At 46.1% G+C, this 23,358-nt stretch overlaps 1 protein-coding gene across 6 annotated transcripts in view; it reads right to left on the bottom strand.

Moving 5' to 3' along the window:
• itprid2 (ITPR interacting domain containing 2) overlaps positions 1-23,358 on the bottom strand; it is a 228,667-nt gene that overhangs the window by 200,547 nt on the left and 4,762 nt on the right. The window lies entirely within an intron of this gene.

Below are 23,358 nucleotides of genomic sequence, written 5' to 3'. Positions count from 1 at the left end.
TTCACTTGATCTATCTTTGTGTAAGTTTATGCTTCCTTCTGCACTGCTTACATTACAGCCTATCTTTGTGGCATTGACATATTTAGATATGTGGCCTTCAATCTCTTCATCTAAATTGTTATGATTACAATGAATAGCTGCACTCTGAGCACAGATCCTTTCAGGATATGGAGAGTCATATCCTGCCTTTTAGAGGACCTGCCCATTATCCCTACTTTCTGTCTCCTACGCCTCAGCCAATTCCCTAACCAGATCAACAAGTTGGTGGAAAGTGATCTGAGTAAAATCAAGCAAATGGACCAGACACCATCCTGGCATCTGTGTAGTACACAATGCAGTATATTTGCCAATTGAACCATGCACAAAAATATTGAATCATTTATCCTTTTTACGGCCAAGGATTCTACCAGAGGAACTTAACTGAAGTGAATTCAACAATGCTGCAGCAGACCTTATACACTTGTATTTCAAACCAACAAGTAAGGCTGGGTTTTCACTGCAAGAATATCTCAGTTTGTTAAAGTCCATAACATCCAAGTTGTCATAATTCCATTGCTTGCTCATATATCAGCACACTTTAGGAGAAAACAACAGAGTACAGGTACAATGTCCCAAACTGCAACTTCAGAACTGTTGTCCATGACAGATTCCAGATATTGCCGGTTTTCGGGTCAGGTGGTTCAGGCCAAGGGTCGCTCAAACCACTCAAGAGTGTGGGAAGAGACCAGTGTGCAAAGCCAATAATTAGTCCAGCAACTATCTGAACAAATCAGCAAGTTGTTTTACTCATTTAATAAAAACTACATTCATGCATGGCATATTATAAAACTGTCCAGTTTTCGGATAGCCAGATTTGAAACACTGTCCCTGTACAAATTCTACTCCCACAATACTGAGTTCCGCATCTAACCCATGTGGCATGAGGGAGATAATGTGAGGGGAGGCCTTCCTAGGGGAAGGGATTCAGGATTGAGTTGCTCTCCAATTGCCAAGCTCAAGGGATATACTAGCAGTGGTCTGAGGTCATTCCAACATCTACAGCCCAGGAGCTGTGAGACCCACATTGAGAGGGGAAAGCAACTGGACTGTCACACACACACACACACCTCCGTTAGATGAAAAAGGAAGCAAGCCTGTAAAACATACTCCAATTACAGGGCCACATTTAAAGAATTCAAGATATATTTTGTTTTCATCTCAAACTCCACCTCAGCAGCCCCCCAGCCCCCCCCCCCCCCCCCACCGCCCTCACAAGAAAGGGATATGGTGATACAAAACTATGTAATCTAGAAAAATTAAAGTTGTGTCCAGTAATGTGCAATTTTGAACAAGTAAAAAAGTATGCCCAGGATTCGAACCATTTTTTCATTCCAAAATATGGCATGCTAATGATTTTAATAAACACCCATCTATTTAAGTGACTACTTGTTGAAAATTAGGATGGGAAGCTTTTTTAAAACATTTCCACCTGAAAATGCACACTCCCTTCATCCTTCTTTGTCTTGTGACTACATTTCAGTGAAACTATCTGGCAAATCAGGTGTAGACATCTTTGCCAAATAGATTTTGGCGGGAGTGGAGCTGGCTGGTTAGTCAATTTCAGCAGGAGCTGTGCAGAAGTGGTTGCTGGGAGGTAAGTCTGTCCTTTAAAAGCACTTGTCTTTGCAGGGGCAGGCCAGTCGATTTTGGCGGGAGTGGAGCTGGCTGGTTAGTCAATTTCAGCAGGAGCTGAGAATTCTTTTTTTTAAATTAGTGTTTTAGGCGGGAACAGGAAGTCGACCCGCGGACGTCTGGGAAGACCCTCACCAATAAATTCTGGTGGAGAGGAAACCCGAGACACTACACGTGTAGTGTCTCCCACCCGCCCTCCTCCTCTAACCTAATAATAAAACCATTGGTCTGAGGTAAGTACCATATTTTATTATATTATTATTATTTTTTATAAAAAATTTAATTTAGTTGTTAGCCAGATCTTGGTAGAAAGTTGGAGGAATGGCAGGGAAGGGAGTGCAATGTTCCTCCTGCAGGATGTTTGAGGTGAGGGATGCCGTTAGTGTCCCTGCTGATTTTACCTGCAGGAAGTGCTGCCATCTCCAGCTCCTCCAAGACCGAGTTAGGGAACTGGAGCTGGAGTTGGAAGAACTTCGGATCATTCGGGAGGCAGAAGGGGTCATAGATAGCAGCTTCAGGGAATTAGTTACACCAAAGATTGGAGATAGGTGGGTAACTGTAAGAGGGACTGGGAAAAAGCAGTCAGTGCAGGGATCCCCTGCGGTTGTTCCCCTGAGAAACAAGTATACCGCTTTGGATACTTGTGGGGGGGGGGGGGGGGGGGGGGGGGGGGGAGACTTACCAGGGGTAAGCCATGGGGTACGGGCCTCTGGCACGGAGTCTGTCCCTGTTGCTCAGAAGGGAATGGGGGAAGAGGAGCAGAGCATTAGTAATTGGGGACTCTATAGTCAGGGGCACACATAGGAGATTTTGTGGGAGCGTGAGAGACTCACGTTTGGTATGTTGCCTCCCAGGTGCAAGGGTACGTGATGTCTCGGATCGTGTTTTCCGGGTCCTTAGGGGGGAGGGGGAGCAGCCCCAAGTCGTGGTCCACATTGGCACTAACGACATAGGTAGGAAAGGGGACAAGGATGTCAGGCAGGCTTTCAGGGAGCTAGGATGGAAGCTCAGAACTAGAACAAACAGAGTTGTTATCTCTGGGTTGTTGCCCGTGCCACGTGATAGTGAGATGAGGAATAGGGAGAGAGAGCATTTAAACACATGGCTACAGGGATGGTGCAAGCGGGAGGGATTCAGATTTCTGGATAACTGGGGCTCTTTCTGGGGAAGGTGGGACCTCTACAGACAGGATGGTCTACATCTGAACCTGAGGGGCACAAATATCCTGGGGATAGATTTGTTAGTGCTCTTTGGGGGGGTTTAAACTAATGCAGCAGGGGCATGGGAACCTGGATTGTAGTTTTAGGGTAAGGGAGAATGAGAGTATAGAGGTCAGGAGCACAGATTTGACGTCGCAGGAGGGGGCCAGTGTTCAGGTAGGTGGTTTGAAGTGTGTCTACTTCAATGCCAGGAGTATATGAAACAAGGTAGGGGAACTGGCAGCATGGGTTGGTACCTGGGACTTCGATGTTGTGGCCATTTCGGAGACATGGATAGAGCAGGGCCAGGAATGGATGTTGCAGGTTCCGGGGTTTAGGTGTTTTAGTAAGCTCAGAGAAGGAGGCAAAAGAGGGGGAGGTGTGGCGCTGCTAGTCAAGAGCAGTATTACGGTGGCGGAGAGGATGCTAGATGGGGACTCTTCTTCCGAGGTAGTATGGGCTGAAGTTAGAAACAGGAAAGGAGAGGTCACCCTGTTGGGAGTTTTTTATAGGCCTCCTAATAGTTCTAGGGATGTAGAGGAAAGGATGGCGAAGATGATTCTGGATAAGAGCGAAAGTAACAGGGTAGTTATTATGGGAGACTTTAACTTTCCAAATATTGACTGGAAAAGATATAGTTCGAGTACAATAGATGGGTCGTTTTTTGTCGTGTGTGCAGGAGGGTTTCCTGAAACAATATGTTGACAGGCCAACAAGAGGCGAGGCCACGTTGGATTTGGTTTTGGGTAATGAACCAGGCCAGGTGTTGGATTTGGAGGTAGGAGAGCACTTTGGGGACAGTGACCACAATTCGGTGACGTTTACGTTAATGATGGAAAGGGATAAGTATACACCGCAGGGCAAGAGTTATAGCTGGGGGAAGGGCAATTATGATGCCATTAGACGTGACTTGGGGGGGGATAAGGTGGAGAAGTAGGCTGCAAGTGTTGGGCACACTGGATAAGTGGGGCTTGTTCAAGGATCAGCTACTGCGTGTTCTTGATAAGTATGTACCGGTCAGACAGGGAGGAAGGCGTCGAGCGAGGGAACCGTGGTTTACCAAGGAAGTGGAATCTCTTGTTAAGAGGAAGAAGGAGGCCTATGTGAAGATGAGGTGTGAAGTTTCGGTTGGGGCGATGGATAGTTACAAGGTAGCGAGGAAGGATCTAAAGAGAGAGCTAAGACGAGCAAGGAGGGGACATGAGAAGTATTTGGCAGGAAGGATCAAGGAAAACCCAAAAGCTTTCTATAGGTATGTCAGGAATAAGCGAATGACTAGGGAAAGAGTAGGACCAGTCAAGGACAGGGATGGGAAATTGTGTGTGGAGTCTGAAGAGATAGGCGAGATACTAAATGAATATTTTTCATCAGTATTCACTCAGGAAAAAGATAATGTTGTGGAGGAGAATGCTGAGCCCCAGGCTAATAGAATAGATGGCATTGAGGTACGTAGGGAAGGTGTGTTGGCAATTCTGGACAGGCTGAAAATAGATAAGTCCCCGGGACCTGATGGGATTTATCCTAGGATTCTCTGGGAGGCCAGGGAAGAGATTGCTGGACCTTTGGCTTTGATTTTTATGTCATCATTGGCTACAGGAATAGTGCCAGAGGACTGGAGGACAGCAAATGTGGTCCCTTTGTTCAAAAAGGGGAGCAGAGACAACCCCGGCAACTATAGACCGGTGAGCCTCACGTCTGTAGTGGGTAAAGTCTTGGAGGGGATTATAAGAGACAAGATTTATAATCATCTAGATAGGAATAATATGATCAGGGATAGTCAGCATGGCTTTGTGAAGGGTAGGTCATGCCTCACAAACCTTATTGAGTTCTTTGAGAAGGTGACTGAACAGGTAGACGAGGGTAGAGCAGTTGATGTGGTGTATATGGATTTCAGCAAAGCGTTTGATAAGGTTCCCCACGGTAGGCTATTGCAAAAAATACGGAGGCTGGGGATTGAGGGTGATTTAGAGATGTGGATCAGAAATTGGCTAGCTGAAAGAAGACAGAGGGTGGTGGTTGATGGGAAATGTTCAGAATGGAGTACAGTCACAAGTGGAGTACCACAAGGATCTGTTCTGGGGCCGTTGCTGTTTGTCATTCTTATCAATGACCTAGAGGAAGGCGCAGAAGGGTGGGTGAGTAAATTTGCAGACGATACTAAAGTAGGTGGTGTTGTCGATAGTGTGGAAGGATGTAGCAGGTTACAGAGGGATATAGATAAGCTGCAGAGCTGGGCTGAGAGGTGGCAAATGGAGTTTAATGTAGAGAAGTGTGAGGTGATTCACTTTGGAAGGAATAACAGGAATGCGGAATATTTGGCTAATGGTAAAGTTCTTGAAAGTGTGGATGAGCAGAGGGATCTAGGTGTCCATGTACATAGATCCCTGAAAGTTGCCACCCAGGTTGATAGGGTTGTGAAGAAGGCCTATGGAGTGTTGGCCTTTATTGGTAGAGGGATTGAGTTCCGGAGTTGGGAGGTCATGTTGCAGCTGTACAGAACTCTGGTACGGCCGCATTTGGAGTATTGCGTACAGTTCTGGTCACCGCATTATAGGAAGGACGTGGAGGCTTTGGAGCGGGTGCAGAGGAGATTTACCAGGATGTTGCCTGGTATGGAGGGAAAATCTTATGAGGAAAGGCTGATGGACTTGAGGTTGTTTTCGTTGGAGAGAAGAAGGTTAAGAGGAGACTTAATAGAGGCATACAAAATGATCAGGGGGTTGGATAGGGTGGACAGTGAGAGCCTTCTCCCGCGGATGGAAATGGCTGGCACGAGGGGACATAACTTTAAACTGAGGGGTAATAGATATAGGACAGAGGTCAGAGGTAGGTTCTTTACGCAAAGAGTAGTGAGGCCGTGGAATGCCCTACCTGCTACAGTAGTGAACTCGCCAACATTGAGGGCATTTAAAAGTTTATTGGATAAACATATGGATGATAATGGCATAGTGTAGGTTAGATGGCTTTTGTTTCGGTGCAACATCGTGGGCCGAAGGGCCTGTACTGCGCTGTATTGTTCTATGTTCTATCAGTCAGAGTGCAGGTTTCAAAGCTCCAGCGGCAGCTAGAGACACTGGTGCAAATGGGAGGCTCAGAGTTAAGTGGATGGCATGTTTCGAGAGGTGGTCACACGGCAGCTCAAGGGACTGGAGGAAAGTCGGGTGACCACCAGGCAGTCCAAAAGAAGCAGACAGATATTGCAGGAGTACTCTGGGGTCCCGCTCTCAAATCGGTTTCCATTTTGGAAGCTGATGAGGGTGCTGGTTCCTCAAGGGAGTGCAGTCACAGCCAAGCTTCTGGCACCACAAGTGGGCTGAGCGTACAGGAGGAGAGGAAGGAAGGAAGGAGGAACAATAGTGAGAGGGGAGTCAGTAGTTGGGGAAACGGCAGGTGTTTCTGCAACTGCAGATGTGACTTCAGGATGGTGTGTAGCCTCCCTGGAACCAGGGTCAGGCACGTCACTGAACAGCTACAGGGAACCCTAAACGGGGAGAGTGATAAGACAGAGGGTATGATACACATGGTAGAAAAGACATAGGTAGAATGAAGGATGAAGCATCAAGAATTCAGGGTGCTAGGCAGCAGATTAAGGGGCAGAACCTCAAAGGTTGTAATGTCGAGATTACTCTCGGTGCCATGTGCCAGCAAGTACATAAATAGGAGAATATGGCAGATGAATATAAGGCTGAAGAGTTTGTGTAGGGAGGCGGTTTAGATTCCTAGATCATTGGGACTGTTTCAGGGGAAGGTGGGACATGTACAAACAGGACGGTCTGCACCTGAACCAGAATGGGACCAACATCCTTGCGGGTGATGTTGCTCGTGCTGTTGGGAGGAGTTTAAACTAGTTTGGCAGGGGAAGGGGATGCAGAGCATTAGTACAATAGAGACACAGCATACTATAGTAAAAGGAATCAAGACAGAGGGAGTTCAGCCATGTTGAGCTCCAAGTGAGGCTGGATGACCTCTACTTTAATGCGCGTATCATCTTAGGTAAGACTGTTGTGTTAAGGGCATGGATTGACACGTGGAATAGTGATCTTGTTGCCATCACAGAGACATGGTTGAGGGAGGGGCTGGACTGGCAACTCAACGTTCCAGAGTATCGGATCTTCAGGTGAAACAGGGCTTTAAAAAGGTGGTGCCGCATTATTAATTAAGGAGTCAGTTACTGCAGTAAGGAGGGACGATATCTTGGAAGAATCGTCAAATGAGGCTTTGTGGATGGAGTTGAGGAATAACAAGGATAGCCATAGTGGAAAGGGTTTGGGGAACAGATTTCTTGAAGTGTATTCAGAAGAGCTTTTTAATGTCAATATGTAGTAGGTCCAACAAGAGACAGCACAGTACTGGATTTAATTCTGGGAAACAAGGCCGGACAGGTATTCGAGGTGGCAGTGGGGGAGAATTTTAGTGATAGTGACCATGATACCGTACAATTTAAGTTTATTATGGAAAAGGAAAAAACATAGTCTGCAAAACACGGTTTGGATTAGGAGAAGGCAGATTTTATTAAAATAATGCAGTCTGCACGTCCTCCCCGTGTCTGCGTGGGTTTCCTCCGGGTGCTCCGGTTTCCTCCCGCAATCCAAAGATGTGCAGGTTAGGTGAATTGGCCAATGATAAATTGCCCTTAATGTCCAAATTGCCCTTGGTGTTGGGTGAAGGTGTTGGGTTTGGGTGGGGTGCTCTTTCCAAGAGCCAGTGCGGGCTCAGGGGGCCGGGTGGCCTCCTTCTGCACTGTAAATTCAATGATAATCTATGATTAATCTAGGACAAAGGTTCGGCACAACATCGTGGGCCGAAGGGCCTGTTCTGTGCTGTATTTTCTATGTTCTATGTTCTATGATCTGACCAAAGCAGACTGGGAAAAATCTACAGCAGAGCATTCAAACAAAAAATGGGGGAGTGTGCAGGCCCAATCTGTTCCCTTGGGGGTGAAATGTAGGAGCAACAAGCCCAGATAATCCTGGGTATATAGGAATATTCAGGACTGGATAAGAAAGAAAAGAGGCGCTTTTAGCAGGTACAAAGGGAGCAAATCAGCAGAGGCCTCAGTGGAGTATAGAAAGTGAAGGGGGAGGAAATGTAAGAAAGTAATTTTGAGAGCAAAGAGAGGAAATGAAAAAGAACTGGCAGGTAAAATTAGAGAGAATCACGAGATTATGGGACAGAGGATAACCGGGAAAGGGTAGGGTGCATGAGGAAGCAGCTGTTCACCTTAGTTGCAGGGTCAATAGCAAGGGAGCATCATTTTACAAAGAACAAAGAACAAAGAAATGTACAGCACAGGAACAGGCCCTTCGGCCCTCCAAGCCCGTGCCGACCATACTGCCCGACTAAACTACAATCTTCTACACTTCCTGGGTCCGTATCCTTCTATTCCCATCCTATTCATATATTTGTCAAGATGCCCCTTAAATGTCCCTATCGTCCCTGCCTCCACTACCTCCTCCGGTAGTGAGTTCCAGGCACCCACTACCCTCTGCGTAAAAAACTTGCCTCGTACATCTACTCTAAACTTTGCCCCTCTCACCTTAAACCTATGCCCCCTAGTAATTGACCCCTCTACCCTGGGGAAAAGCCTCTGACTATCCACTCTGTCTATGCCCCTCATAATTTTGTATACCTCTATCAGGTCGCCCCTCAACCTCCTTCGTTCCAGTGAGAACAAACCGAGTTTATTCAATCGCTCCTCATAGCTTATGCCCTCCATACCAGGCAACATTCTGGTAAATCTCTTCTGCACCCTCTCTAAAGCCTCCACATCCTTCTGGTAGTGTGGCGACCAGAATTGAACACTATACTCCAAGTGTGGCCTAACTAAGGTTCTATACAGCTGCAACATGACTTGCCAATTCTTATACTCAATGCCCCGGCCAATGAAGGCAAGCATGCCGTATGCCTTCTTGACTACCTTCTCCACCTGTGTAGCCCCTTTCAGTGATCTGTGGACCTGTACTCCTAGATCTCTTTGACTTTCAATACTCTTGAGGGTTCTACCATTCACTGTATATTCCCTACCTGCATTAGCCCTTCCAAAATGCATTACCTCACATTTGTCCAGGTTAAACTCCATCTGCCATCTCTCCGCCCAAGTCTCCAGACAATCTAAATCCTGCTGTATCCTCAGACAGTCCTCATCGCTATCCGCAATTCCACCAACCTTTGTGTCGTCTGCAAACTTACTAATCAGACCAGTTACATTTTCCTCCAAATCATTTATATATACTACAAAGAGCAAAGGTCCCAGCACTGATCCCTGTGGAACACCACTGGTCACAGCCCTCCAATTAGAAAAGCATCCCTCCATTGCTACCCTCTGCCTTCTATGGCCTAGCCAGTTCTGTATCCACCTTGCCAGTTCACCCCTGATCCCGTGTGACTTCACCTTTTGTACTAGTCTACCATGAGGGACCTTGTCAAAGGCCTTACTGAAGTCCATATAGACAACATCTACTGCCCTACCTGCATCAATCATCTTAGTGACCTCCTCGAAAAACTCTATCAAGTTAGTGAGACACGACCTCCCCTTCACAAAACCGTGCTGCCTCTCACTAATACGTCCATTTGCTTCCAAATGGGAGTAGATCCTGTCTCTAAGAATTCTCTCCAGTAATTTCCCTACCACTGACGTAAGGCTCACCGGCCTGTAGTTCCCGGGATTATCCTTGCTACCCTTCTTAAACAGAGGAACAACATTGGCTATTCTCCAGTCCTCCGGGACATCCCCTGAAGACAGCGAGGATCCAAAGATTTCTGTCAAGGCCTCAGCAATTTCCTCTCCAGCCTCCTTCAGTATTCTGGGGTAGATCCCATCAGGCCCTGGGGACTTATCTACCTTAATATTTTTTAAGACACCCAACACCTCGTCTTTTTGGATCACAATGTGACCCAGGCTATCTACACCCCCTTCTCCAAACTCAACATCTACCAATTCCTTCTCTTTGGTGAATACTGATGCAAAGTATTCATTTAGTACCTCGCCCATTTCCTCTGGCTCCACACATAGATTCCCTTGCCTATCCTTCAGTGGGCCAACCCTTTCCCTGGCTACCCTCTTGCTTTTTATGTAAGTGTAAAAAGCCTTGGGATTTTCCTTAACCCTATTTGCCAATGACTTTTCATGACCCCTTCTAGCCCTCCTGACTCCCTGCTTAAGTTCCTTCCTACTTTCCTTATATGCCACACAGGCTTCGTCTGTTCCCAGCCTTTTAGCCCTGACAAATGCCTCCTTTTTCTTTTTGACGAGGCCTACAATATCATTCGTCATCCAAGGTTCCCGAAAATTGCCGTATTTGTCTTTCTTCCTCACAGGAACATGCCTGTCCTGTATTCCTATCAACTGACACTTGAAAGCCTCCCACATGTCAGATGTTGATTTGCCCTCAAACATCCGCCCCCAATCTATGCTCTTCAGTTCCCGCCTAATATTGTTATAATTAGCCTTCCCCCAATTTAGCACATTCATCCTCGGACCACTCTTATCCTTGTCCACCAGTACTTTAAAACTTACTGAATTGTGGTCACTGTTACCAAAATGCTCCCCTACTGAAACATCTACCACCTGGCCGGGCTCATTCCCCAATACCAGGTCCAGTACCGCCTCTTCCCTAGTTGGACTGTTTACATATTGTTTTAAGAAGCCCTCCTGGATGCTCCTTACAAACTCTGCCCCGTCTAAGCCTCTGGCACTAAGTGAGTCCCAGTCAATATTGGGGAAGTTGAAGTCTCCCATCACCACAACCCTGTTGTTTTTACTCTTTTCCAAAATCTGTCTACCTATCTGCTCCTCTATCTCCCGCTGGCTGTTGGGAGGCCTGTAGTATACCCCCAACATTGTGACTGCACCCTTCTTATTCCTGATCTCTACCCATATAGCCTCACTGCCCTCTGAGGTGTCCTCTCGCTGTATAGCTGTGATACTCTCCTGAACAAGTAGCGCAACTCCGCCTCCCCTTTTACATCCCCCTCTATCCCGCCTGAAACATCTAAAACCTGGAACGTTTAGCTGCCAATCCTGCCCTTCCCTCAACCAGGTCTCTGTAATGGCAACAACATCATGTTAAGGTGAGAAGCAGGAGGATTAGAGGGAATTTGCAGAAAACATTTTCACCCAGAGGGTGGCGGGAGTCTGGAATGCACTGCCTGGTAGGGTAGTAGAGGCAGGAAACCTCACAACCATTAAAAAGTGTGTCGATGAGCACTTGAAATGTCATAACATTCAAGGCTATAGGCCAAGTGATGGAAAGTGGGATTAGTGTAGATTTAGGGCTGGATTCTTCCGCCCCACCTGCCACAAGATCGTCACGGGCGGGACACAGACCATGTAATGGTCCATTGACCTCGGGCAGGAATTTCCGGTCGCCGGGCAATCATGGCCGGAGAATCCCGCCCTTAGGTGTAGTTGTCAATGCAGACCCGATGGACCGAATGGCCTCCTGCAAAGAACAATACACAGGCCCTTCGGCCATTCAAGCCTGGACCGGTCATGATACCAACCTTTGCCAAAACCCTCAGCACTTCCTTGTGCCGTATCCTTCTATACCCATCCATCCATGTGTTTGTCAAGATGCCTTCTGAACGGCTTAATGTATCTGCTTCCACAACCTCTCCTGGCAACGCGTTCCAGGCACTCACCACCCTCTGCGTAAAAAAACTGCCTCGCACATCTCCACTAAATGATGCCGCATGGACCTTAAAACTATGCCCCCTGGTGACTGACCCCCTCCACCCTGGGAAAGAGTTCTGCCCATTCACTCTATCCATGCCCCTCATAATCTTGTAGACCTCCATCAGGTCACCACTCAACCCCCGTCTTTCTAATGAAAACAGTCCAAGTCTATTCAGCCTCTCCACATAGCTAACATCCTCCAGACCAGGCAACATCCTGGTAAACCTCCTCTGCACCCTCTCCAAAATCTCCATATCCTTCTGGTAGTGTGGCGACCAGAATTGTGCGCAATATTCCAAGTGCGGCCTTACCAAGGTTCTATACAACTATAGCATGACTTGCCAGTTTTTGTACTCGATGCCCCATCCAATGAACGCAAGTATTCAGTATGCTTTCTTGACTACCTGGTCCACTTGTGTTGCCACCTTCAAAGATCTGTGGACATGCACGCCCAGATATCTCTGACTTTCTACATTCCAAAGCGTTTTGCCATTTACGGTATATTTCCCTCTATGTTAGACCTACCAAAATGAATTACCTCACATTTGTCCGGATTAAACTCTTGCCATTTCTCTGCCCAAGTCTCCAACCTATCTACATCCTGCTGTACCTTCTGACAACCCTCAACGCTATCTGCCATTCCACCAACCTTGGTGTTGATGCACGATCAATGACCACTAAAGCGAGGTTGTAGTCCAACTGAAGGCTTTAATAAGCTAGATGCTTCCCCCAGCAGCTCAGGTACAGAATGAAGGCTGCTGGGGCGGCACGGGCTCTTATACCCCGCCTAGCAGGGCGGAGCTACCAAACAGCTTGACCAATAGGAAGCATACAATATCTACCAATGCTGCTCCAGCATTACCAAGTACCGTAATACCTCTACACAGACTACCACATTCACCCCCTGTTAAAAGAGAGTCCAGCGGGGGTGGTGGCCTGATACTACAAACATGGCAACGTGGTACAATTAGTTATGGAGGTATCGTAATACCTCCGTACAGCGTTTTGTAACTATTTACAATTCTATTAACGATTTACAATTTATAATTTCAATTTACAATTTAAAATGAAGCAATCAGTCGATCGGGGGCCCTGGTCGTCCTCTTGTGATCGTTGGAGCTTCGGTGGTCACTCCGGTGGATGCTCGGGCGTCTGTGACTCCGGGAGTGTGGCCTCGATCTCCATGGCAGCTTCGTCACCCCTAGACGGTGCTGGTGGGAAAAACAGCTGACCTGGGAAGGGAGCGCATGTGGGGGGCATCAGTGGGTGGGGGGGACTAGACGGGGGCGGCGGAAGGACCGATCCTCCTGTAAGGTGCTGCGGTGGAGGGGAGGGTGGGACTGGTGGCTGGAATGTGCATGGGGTTCCGGCAGGCGCCAGGTCCCGTCGGGAGACCGTATCTTGTCGGCCGTCGGGGTACACCACATAGGCATACTGGGGGTTGCATGGAGCAGATGGACCATCCCGACCAACGGATCCAACTTGTGCGCCTGCACGTGTTTTCGGAGCAGGATGGGTCCGGGAGCTGCCAGCCAGGTCGGGAGTGAGGTCCCAGAGGGGGACTTCCCGGGGAAGACAAGGAGACGTTCGTGAGGTGTCTGGTTGGTTGTGGTACAAAGCAGTGACCGGATGGAGTGGAGTGCATCGAGAAGGACCTCCTGCCAACGGGAGACTGGGAGATTCCTGGACCGTAGGGCCAGTGGGACGTCTTCCAGACCGTTCCGTTCTCCCTCTCTACCTGTCCGTTATCCCGGGGGTTGTAACTGGTCGTCCTGCTCGAGGCGATGCCCTTGCTGAGCAGGAATTGACACAGTTCGTCGCTCATAAAGGAGGACCCCCTATCACTGTGTATGTAAGCGGGGAACCCGAACAGTGCAAAGATGCTATGGAGGGCCTTGATGACGGTGGTTGCGGTCATGTCGGGGCAGGGGATGGCGAATGGGAACCGGGAGTACTCGTCAATCACATTCAGGAAGTACGTGTTGCGGTCGGTGGAGGGGAGGGGGCCTTTGAAGTCCATGCTGAGGCGTTCAAATGGACGGGAAGCCTTTATCAGGTACGCTTTCTCTGGCCAGTAGAAGTGCGGTTTGCACTCCGCGCAGATTTGGCAGTCCGTGGTGGCTGTCCTGACCTCCTCGATGGAGTAGGGCAGATTGCGGGTCTTGATAAAGTGGAAAAAGCGAGTGACCCCTGGGTGACAGAGGTACTCGTGGAGGGCTCGGAGGCGGTCTACTTGTGCGGTGGCAGATGTGCCGCGGGAAGGGCATCAGGAGGCTCGTTTAGCTTTCCAGGACGATACAAGATCTCGTAGTTGTAGGTGGAGAGTTCGATCCTCCACCGCAAGATCTTATCGTTTTTTATCTTGCCCCGCTGTGCATTGTCGAACATGAAAGCAACCGACCGTTGGTCAGTGAGGAGAGTGAATCTCCTGTCGGCCAGGTAATGCCTCCAATGTCGCACAGCTTCTACTATGGCCTGGGCCTCCTTTTCTACTGAGGAGTGGCAGATTTCGGAGGCGTGGAGGGTACGTGAGAAGAAGGCCACGGGCCTGCCCGCTTGGTTGAGCGTGGCCGCCAGAGCTACGTCAGACGCGTCGCTCTCAACCTGGAAGGGGAGGGACTCGTCGATGGTGTGCATCGCGGCCTTTGCAATGTCCATTTTGATGCGGCTGAATGCCTGCTGGGCCTCTATCGACAGGGGAAAAGCTGTGGATTGGATCAGGGGACGGGCCTTGTCCGCATAGTTTGGGACCCACTGGGCGTAGTAACTGAAAAACCCTAGGCAGCGCTTCAGGGCCTTGGAGCAGTGAGGGAGGGGGAACTCCATAAGGGGGCGCATGCGCTCAGGGTCAGGGCCAATAACTCCATTTCGCACTACGCAGCTGAGGATGGCTCGGCGGTCGGTGCTAAACACGCATTTATCCTTGTTGTATGTAAGGTTAAGGATCTTTGCGGTCTGGAGGAATTTTTAAGAGGTTGGTGTCGTGGTCCTGCTGGTCGTGGCCGCAGATGGTGACATTATCGAGATACGGGAATGTTGCCCGTAAACCGTACCGGTCAACCATTCGGTCCATCTTGCGCTGGAAGACCGAGACCCCGTTGGTGACACCGAAGGGAACCCTTAAGAAGTGATAGAGCCGTCCATCTGCCTCGAAAGCAGTGTATTTGCGGTCACTAGTGCGGATGGGGAGCTGGTGGTAGGCGGACTTAAGATCCACCGTGGAGAAGACCTTGTAATGCGCGATCCGGTTTACCAGGTCGGATATGCGGGGGAGAGGGTACGCGTCTAGCTGCGTAAACCTGTTGATGGTCTGACTGTAGTCGATGACCATTCTATGCTTCTCCCCGGTCTTTACCACCACTACTTGAGCTCTCCAGGGACTGTTGCTAGCTTCAATGACTCCTTCCCTCAGTAGCCTTTGGACCTCTGACCTAATAAAGATCCGATCCTGGGCACTGTACTGTCTGCTCCTGGTGGCGACGGGTTTGCAATCCGGGGTGAGGTTCGCAAACAGGGAAGGCGGATCGACCTTAAGGATCGCGAGACCGCAGACAGTGAGGGGGGGTAAAGGGCCGTCGAATTTGAAAGTTAGACTTTGAAGATTACACTGGAAGTCTAAACCTAGGAGTGTGGCCGCGCAGAGGTGGGGAAGGACGTAGAGCCGGTAATTTTTAAACTCCCTTCCCTGGACTGTGAGGTTTGCTACACAAAACCCCTTCATCTCTACTAAGTGGGAACCGGAGGCCAGGGAGATTTTTTGATTAATGGGGTGGATGAGGAGAGAACAGCGCCTTACCGTGTCGGGGTGTATGAAGCTCTCCGTCCTCCCAGAGTTGATTAAGCAGGGCGTCTCGTGCCCATTGAGAAGTACAGTCGTTGTCGCAGTTGAGAGTGTTCGAGGCCGGGACTGATCCAGAGTCACCGAGGCTAATCGCAGCAGTTGAGTGTTCTCTTCGGGCGGTGTGTGGTCAGCCAAGCTGGGGTCCTGGGGGTCCATCCAAGATGGCGGTTCCCATTGGTCGCACATGGCTGGGGGTGCACAAAATGGCGGTGCCCATCCATCTAACGTGGCGTCCACGGGGCAAGATGGCGGCGCCCAGGGCCCGCACGTGGCCCTGGAGTAGGAAGATGGCGGCGCCTGGTGGCCGCACGGGGACCGTGGAGAGGTTTGTGGCGGCGGTCCGCATTCGACGCCGGAGACCGCGGCAACCGCACGGGCCTGGCATACCACCACGAAATGGCCCTTTTTACCGCATCCCTTGCAGGTGGATGCGCGGGCCGGGCAGCGCTGGAGGGGGTGCTTGGCCTGCCCGCAAAAGTAGCAGCGGGGCCCCCCGGGGTTGTCAGGTTTAGCAGGTCTATTGCCGCATCAAAGTCTCCCGCGTCCTCGATGAGGGTGTAAATTTTTGGGCTCACCTTCGAGTGCAGGACTTGCATTTTCTGCTCTCCTGTGGGAGTGTTTTCGTACGTTCCCAGATATCCTTTAAAACACGCCAGCCAGCGCTTGAAGGTTGCCGCTGAGTTCGCCGCGTGGGGGCTGAGTTGCAGACACTCCGGCTTGATTCGGAGCTCCATCCTTTTAATTCTAGCTTATTAAATTAATGCACGATCAATGACCACTAAAGCGAGGTTGTAGTCCAACTGAAGACTTTAATAAGCTAGATGCTTCCCCCAGCAGCTCAGGTACAGAATGAAGGCTGCTGGGGCAGCACGGGCTCTTATACCCCGTCTAGCAGGGCGGAGCTACCATACAGTTGACCAATAGGAAGCATACAATATCTACCAATGGTGTTCCAGCATTACCAGGTACCGTAATACCTCGACACAGACTACCACAGGTGTCATCCGCAAACGTACTAATCAGACTGGCTACATTTTCCTCCAAATCGTTTATGTACACCACAAACAAACACTATGAAAGGAATGAGTTGAAGTGTTTGGCAGAATTTCCCTCACACTGAACACAACAAAGAGGCAGAAAAAGAAAATAATGCTTTTGCAAACAACATTCAGAAGCACTAAATCACACCATTGGATAGCAATTGTCATCAGTTAATTAATGGTACAGTGTGGAGATGGAAATCAGAGTTACGAGGAGGAGGAAATTACAACTTCCCAAACTTTCTGCATGATTCAGTTATGGGATTTACAGGTCAGCATTTTTGAACTTCTTCTTTCATAACCATAGCAGATTATTTTTATACAAGAAAATTCTCAGTACAAGGTTCTCAGAAATTACAAATGGAGGAAAACAAATGGAAGACGGAATACACGTACATATATTTTAGCAAAAACTAGATGCAAATATGAAATAAAAGCACTTAATGTCACATATGTCAATAGATATGGTGGAGATTAGAAACTTACATAATTATTATTGAAAATAACTGCAAGCTCAATCAGGCCACAACACTAAAATTTACAGACCTCCAAATGTACAAACGGCAGTATTATTTAAAGGGTAAGACAGGCGAAAACGCACAGCAAATGACCACTACTGAATGTTAAGACCAATATGACTTGGAGTTTCCAATAGGTTGTATTGGATTTTCAGAGCCACTCGTCTGGAATTTGCCAAACCATCACACATGATCACGCACTTTGCAGTGCAAATGGCATCCAGAGCAAATCAAATTATTGTGATCTTTTGTGCTGGTGTAAGAAAAACTGGAAAGCAGCTTCCCATCCCACAAAGCTGGCCACCCACCACCACCGTCCCCATCCCCCCCCCGATGGGTTTGATTACAATTGAGTCAGCACTAATTGCACCTATTTCAGAGCTTTAGAGGCTCATAAAATTCTGATTTTTAAGGGAACAAGGTGCAGAAAGCTTTACTCATGCCAAGCATTGGAGCCTGAAATTTATTGAATTTGCACTAACCCAAGCTCCACAATCTACATTGCTCAACCTTAAAGAGAACGCAAAGATTGAATTCAATTCACAGAGGAGAAAATGTGAGACAAGATGAGGGCCTCAGTGTCGCTCGTCGTTCTCTGCAAAATAAAGTTAATTAACCACTTGTTGATACTACTGAAGTTATAGATCGAATGAATTTTAAATAAGCTAACGTACGTAGGCCATTATTAAAAAGTTACAAAATTAGACTGCAGCTATTTATGCAAGCTATAAAACCAGAAATTGTAACTGGTTTCGAGAATTGATGAAGATATCCAGTAGGTTCTATTCAGCAAAGATAAAACAGAATAAAACTCACTTTTATAATTAATTAAAGACCACACACACAGGTAGCTGCTGTCTTTCATTCTGGAAGCGAGCCAAAAGTTTAAGCTATGCATTTGTAATTATTCACTTGTACGTTGTTCTACTGCAGTGTGTGGAACATCTTCATGTAATTAATATAAAAGATGTGCAAAAAATACTTTCCCAGTGGGGTGAACCGGTGAATAGAAAAGGAGAATGGAAACTGAGTCACACTTCCCCAGTCCTTCCTGGAATAAGATATCTGAAACCGCTGACTTCTGTACAGGTGACTGCGTTTTTACATAATCTGAACTCCTTCCGACCCGAATTTCAGGAGCTGCAAATCATTTAAGCAGCCAGATTTTTGGGCAGGAAGGTGTTAAGGCAATTGGAAATAAAAATTCTTGATGGGAAAGATTCAGGAAGAAGGAGCCTCGCCATTCAAGACGCCGTATCTAAAAGTGGAACCAATAGATTCTGTAACTTGAATAAAATGTTTTGTTTTCGTCGCATCGGATTAGTCAGGATTGCTTAATTGCTCTTTCATGGTGATGTGCAAATACAAGCTGTATCTGCAAATGGAGGCTGTCTACAGTTATGATCCCAGTTGATGTTCTAACTGGACAGGAAGATCCCAGAATGGAACCCTTGTTCAAAAGACCGGAACTTTTACTTTCTTATATATAACGTGGAGGACCAGAATCACAGGACAACTAAATAGATTTGGCAACAAGAAAAAAACATTTGTTAAAACATGAAAAAATTAGATTATGATACAAAAACCCCCTTGTTTTAATTATCCACAGATTTTATGATTAACATGGATTACAAAGTACATTTTAAATTACAGGGGTTCATTAGCATACAAAGTCACTTTTAAGCACACTTGACTGTTGCAAAACACACTCCTCTCTGAACCCAAGTGAATGCCTGTGGATTTCTCCTCAACATTCTCCCAGATGATTCTTACACCGTGAACCACCTTGTCGCACTGAACTCCGGCTTCCACACGAGTAATTTCAAATTCCGCTTTCAAAAAGTCACACTTTCAAATTATGCTTTCCCTTAGCTCTTTCATTTCTGAAATCCAGACCAGATTTTCCGAATGACACTTTTCAACAAAGCTTTCACTCCACTTTTAATCATTGTTCAGGATTTTAAACCAACCCCTTTAGGATTTCTTTGTCTTAGCTGCTGTGCAAAACTGCTCACAATTGCTTTAACTGTCAATTCCCATACTGTATTAAAATGACATCAAATGTTTCACTACCTCTGAAGTCTGCAGTTCCACAACTGCAATTGTCTCTTTACTTCAGAACACTTTGTTTGCTCTTCCTGGAATCATTCTGAACAATACCTTGGTCTCTGTTCTCTTAACTTCAGGTGGCGTAAACATCTTTTCTCTCCCAATTCCCTGGTTATCTGAATTATATATTGTTCCTCAGGGAGCTTGCATCTTTGCAACTCCCTTGTCCTGTCCTGTCCCGCTTCTCCTGGCAGAGTTGAGAGCTGTTCGCCCCTCAGTAATCTGTTTCCAACTACCCACAAATTCAGCTGAAGCTAAAACATAAAAGCTTATGTACCTTACAATAATAAGGCCCCAATTGCTAAGCATCACTCACATGCACATGCCTTTTATTTGTTCTTCATGCCCCAGCCCTCTCAAAGCACAATAGAAAAAAATATAAAACTACCTTTGTTTTCTGAACAATACTTCATTTTACTGTTTTATACAATATTTTATAGATTTTTAAATTAAATCTGTTGTATGGTTTTGAAGCACAAATTGAATAATTTTCTTGAACAAGAGTCAAACAATTATTCATTCTTGATGGTGTTTTTTTTATTGCTAGCTGATAAATATTTGTCTGCAACTCAGATCAGGTATTATTAAAATCTACTCTGATTATGATCATTTGAAGTCAAATTATGACATGACACAAACAAAGGATGCTTATTAACCAACAGTTAATATACTTAAAGGCAAACGATAACTTGTGACCGATCTCACTGGCAGATACATTTTCACTTCAAGAGTGGAGACTGACATACCAGATATAACATTTCTATGCTTTCAGTTTAATAAAATATTTTCCAAACATTTCTAATCTAAAGAAAAAATGTGTTTGAATTGTTTCTTGCCTTTGCAACTTTTATTGCAGGACATGATTAAAAGGATGAGTCATTAAAAATGTTTGGAAATAATAGGTTGAAAAACCTCAAGTGTACAGACTAAACTAAACACATACACATACAATGCTGTTTTTACAAGCATATTAAAGTATTAAACCTTCACTCGCTTATTCATTCATATATTTTAAGCCATATATATGTCATATCTCAATGGAACAGCAGGGAAAATTAAAACTAGAATGATGTTACCACAATGACTCCACAATCCATAGCTTAATGTAGTCTTATAAAGTGTGTATTGCATGTAAAACATTTTCCCACTGGATACAATCTCAATTTAAAAATACTAAGGTTTTCCAACTTGCTACAAAAGCATTTTTGTCTGAAATAGTTAAATTCTACTTATATCAAACAACTATAAAACAAAATGATGATAGTTATATCAATAATTCCTGGTGAGCCATTCTCATGTATCACACAGGAATCTTCTTGCTCTGCTTACAAAGTAACTATAGTCCCAAATAAAAAATGAATAGAGGTGTAATTGGAACATCACTCTACCACCATCCTTCACATGGAGCTTCCAAACAAGATATATGTATGCCCTGCGCCCCCAAAAAATAAACATGTGGGCTTCCCATTTACTAGTGCTGTCTTTGATTAAGTCTGCATATTATCATAGGATATCAGTATGCAAGGACATCATTCGGTCAGTGTCAGTATTAGTTCTCTAACAGAACTATCTATTTCCCTGTGTAGCCATTAATATATATATTTTTAAAGCATTTATCTAATGGAAATGGACCCAGCTTTAATAACCAGTTGAGGTAGAGTATTCTAAATCTTTCAAATCTTTGCACAAAAAGTTAATTCTAACCTACCTTGATGTGTAAATATACTTTATATACTATAGACTTTACAAAGCGATTTCTCCAATTCTCAAACGGTTGGGAAAATACCGGCAAGAAACCAGATTTTTATTATGGTTGGTAAAAATCACTAAATGGCAAAGTAGTTTCACTTGATCTTATGTTACAGATCAGAAACAAAACAATTTTAAAAAGAAAAGTCAAGATACAGAAAGCTGGCCATAACAATTGATGCCTTTTATGTGGCAGTGATACTTCAGACAGTAGTTTGACATCAGTCCCTGGCTTTAAGGGGCAGCACTGAGCTACCCTGGTCCAACCACACTCAGGCAAAGCAGAGTTCTGCATATTTGTTTCAATACACATGCCGACTTCTACTCATTGGTATCCTAGTGCTGATGTAATTTAGCATTTAAAGCAAAGTAATTATTCCATCTTAAAAAAGGTCTTGCATTTCTAGAAAAGCCAATGCATACTCTCACAGCACAAGCTGTAGACATACTGAGATTTTGTTCGAGTTGCAGCACTCTCACTCCTGCACCTTCCTTCCATCTATTCCTCGCCCTCAAGTACCATCCGAGGTAACATCTGTTGCCCCACTGTGCAGTAGGCACTTCCCTCACATGTTTATCTCTCTCCAGCGTCCTTTCATCCCTTCAGTTGCTTCTTTCCCTTCATTGATTGTCTCACTCTCGTTGCACCTCTATTTACTCTCCTCCTATCCCTGACATCTTATCCAGTTTTCTCCTTATCCTCCTCTTGGCACTCTTCATGTCAGCTTCACTTTCTTCCCTTTTCCCCGATTCTATTCTTCTCGCCTTTCCTAGCTTTTTCTCAGCCACTAAATTTTCTCTCTGGGTTTTCCACTTTCCTCTGACGTTATTTATCCTCCTCTTCCACAGAACGTTTCAGAAGCTGCACCATCACCCCACCACCTCATTATCTCTTCCAAAGTTGTTATCTGTGACCACAGCAGAAACATAAGAACATAAGAACTAGGAGCAGGAGTAGGCCATCTGGCCCCTCGAGCCTGCTCCGCCATTCAATGCGATCATGGCTGATCTTTTGTGGACTCAGCTCCTCTTTCCGGCCCGTACACCATAACCCTTAATTCTTCAAAAAACTTTCTATCTTTATCTTTAAAACATTTAATGAATGAGCCTCTACTGCTTCACTGGGCAAGGAATTCCATAGATTCACAACCCTTTGGGTGAAGAAGTTCCTCATACACTCTGTCCTAAATCTACTTCCCCTTATTTTGAGGCTATGCCCCCTAGTTCTGCTTTCACCCGCCAGTGGAAACAACCTGCCCGCATCTATCCTATCTATTCCCTTCATAATCTTATATGTTTCTATAAGATCCCCCCTCATCCTTCTAAATTCCAACGAGTACAGTCCCAGTCTACTCAACCTCTCCTCGTAATCCAACCCCTTCAGCTCTGAGATTAATCTAGTGAATCTGCCCTGCACACCCTCCAGTGCCAGTACGTCCTTTCTCAAGTAAGGAGACCAAAACTGAACACAATACTCTAGGTGTTGACTCACTAACACCTTATACAATTGCAGCATAACCTCCCTAGTCTTAAACTCCATCCCGCTAGCAATGAAGGACAAAATTCCATTTGCCTTCTTAATCACCTGTTGCACCTGTAAAGCAACTTTTTGCGACTCATGCACTAGCACACCCAGGTCTCCCTGCACAGCAGCATGTTGTAAGCTTTTATCATTTAAATAATAATCCCTTTTGCTGTTATTCCTACCAAAATGGATAACCTCACATTTGTCAACATTGTATTCCATCTGCCAGACCCTAGCCCATTCACTTAGCCTATCCAAATCCCTCTGCAGACTTCCGGTATCCTCTGCACCTTTTGCTTTACCACTCATCTTAGTGTCGACTGCAAACTTGGACACATTGCCCTTGGTCCCCAACTCCAAATCAACTATGTAAATTGTGAACAATTGTGGGCCCAACACAGATCCCTGAGGGACACCACAAGCTACTGATTGCCAACCAGAGAAACACCCATTAATCCCCACTCTTTGCTTTCTATTAATTAACCAATCCTCTATCCATGCTACTACTTTCCCCTTAATGCCATGCATCTTTATCTTATGCAGCAACCTTTTGTGTGGCACCTTGTCAAAGGCTTTCTGGAAATCCAGATATACCACATCCATTGGCTCCCCGTTATCTACCGCACTGGTAATGTCCTCAAAAAATTCCACTAAATTAGTTAGGCACGACCTGCCCTTTATGAACCCATGCTGCGTCTGCCCAATGGGATAATTTCCATCCAGATGCCTCACTATTTCTTCCTTCATGATAGATTCCAGCATTTTCCCTACTACCGAAGTTAAGCTCACTGGCCTATAATTATCCGCTTTCTGCCTACCTCCTTTTTTTAAACAGTGGTGTCACGTTTGCTAATTTCCAATCTGCCGGGACCACCCCAGAGTCTAGGGAATTTTGGTAAATTATCACTAGTACCATGCTCTCATCAGCAACTGCAATCCCTCACATGTCCATTACCTCGGGCTGACCCAGTTTGTCACAGCCTCAGTATCCCAGTTAATATTGAATTGAGCTCTGACACAACGTGCTTTCCA

Source organism: Scyliorhinus torazame, chromosome 2, assembly GCF_047496885.1.
Source record: "Scyliorhinus torazame isolate Kashiwa2021f chromosome 2, sScyTor2.1, whole genome shotgun sequence".
Lineage (NCBI taxonomy): Eukaryota > Metazoa > Chordata > Chondrichthyes > Carcharhiniformes > Scyliorhinidae > Scyliorhinus > Scyliorhinus torazame.
The sequence above is the reverse complement of the archived record's forward strand: the minus strand, read 5'-3'. Positions and strand labels throughout refer to the sequence as shown.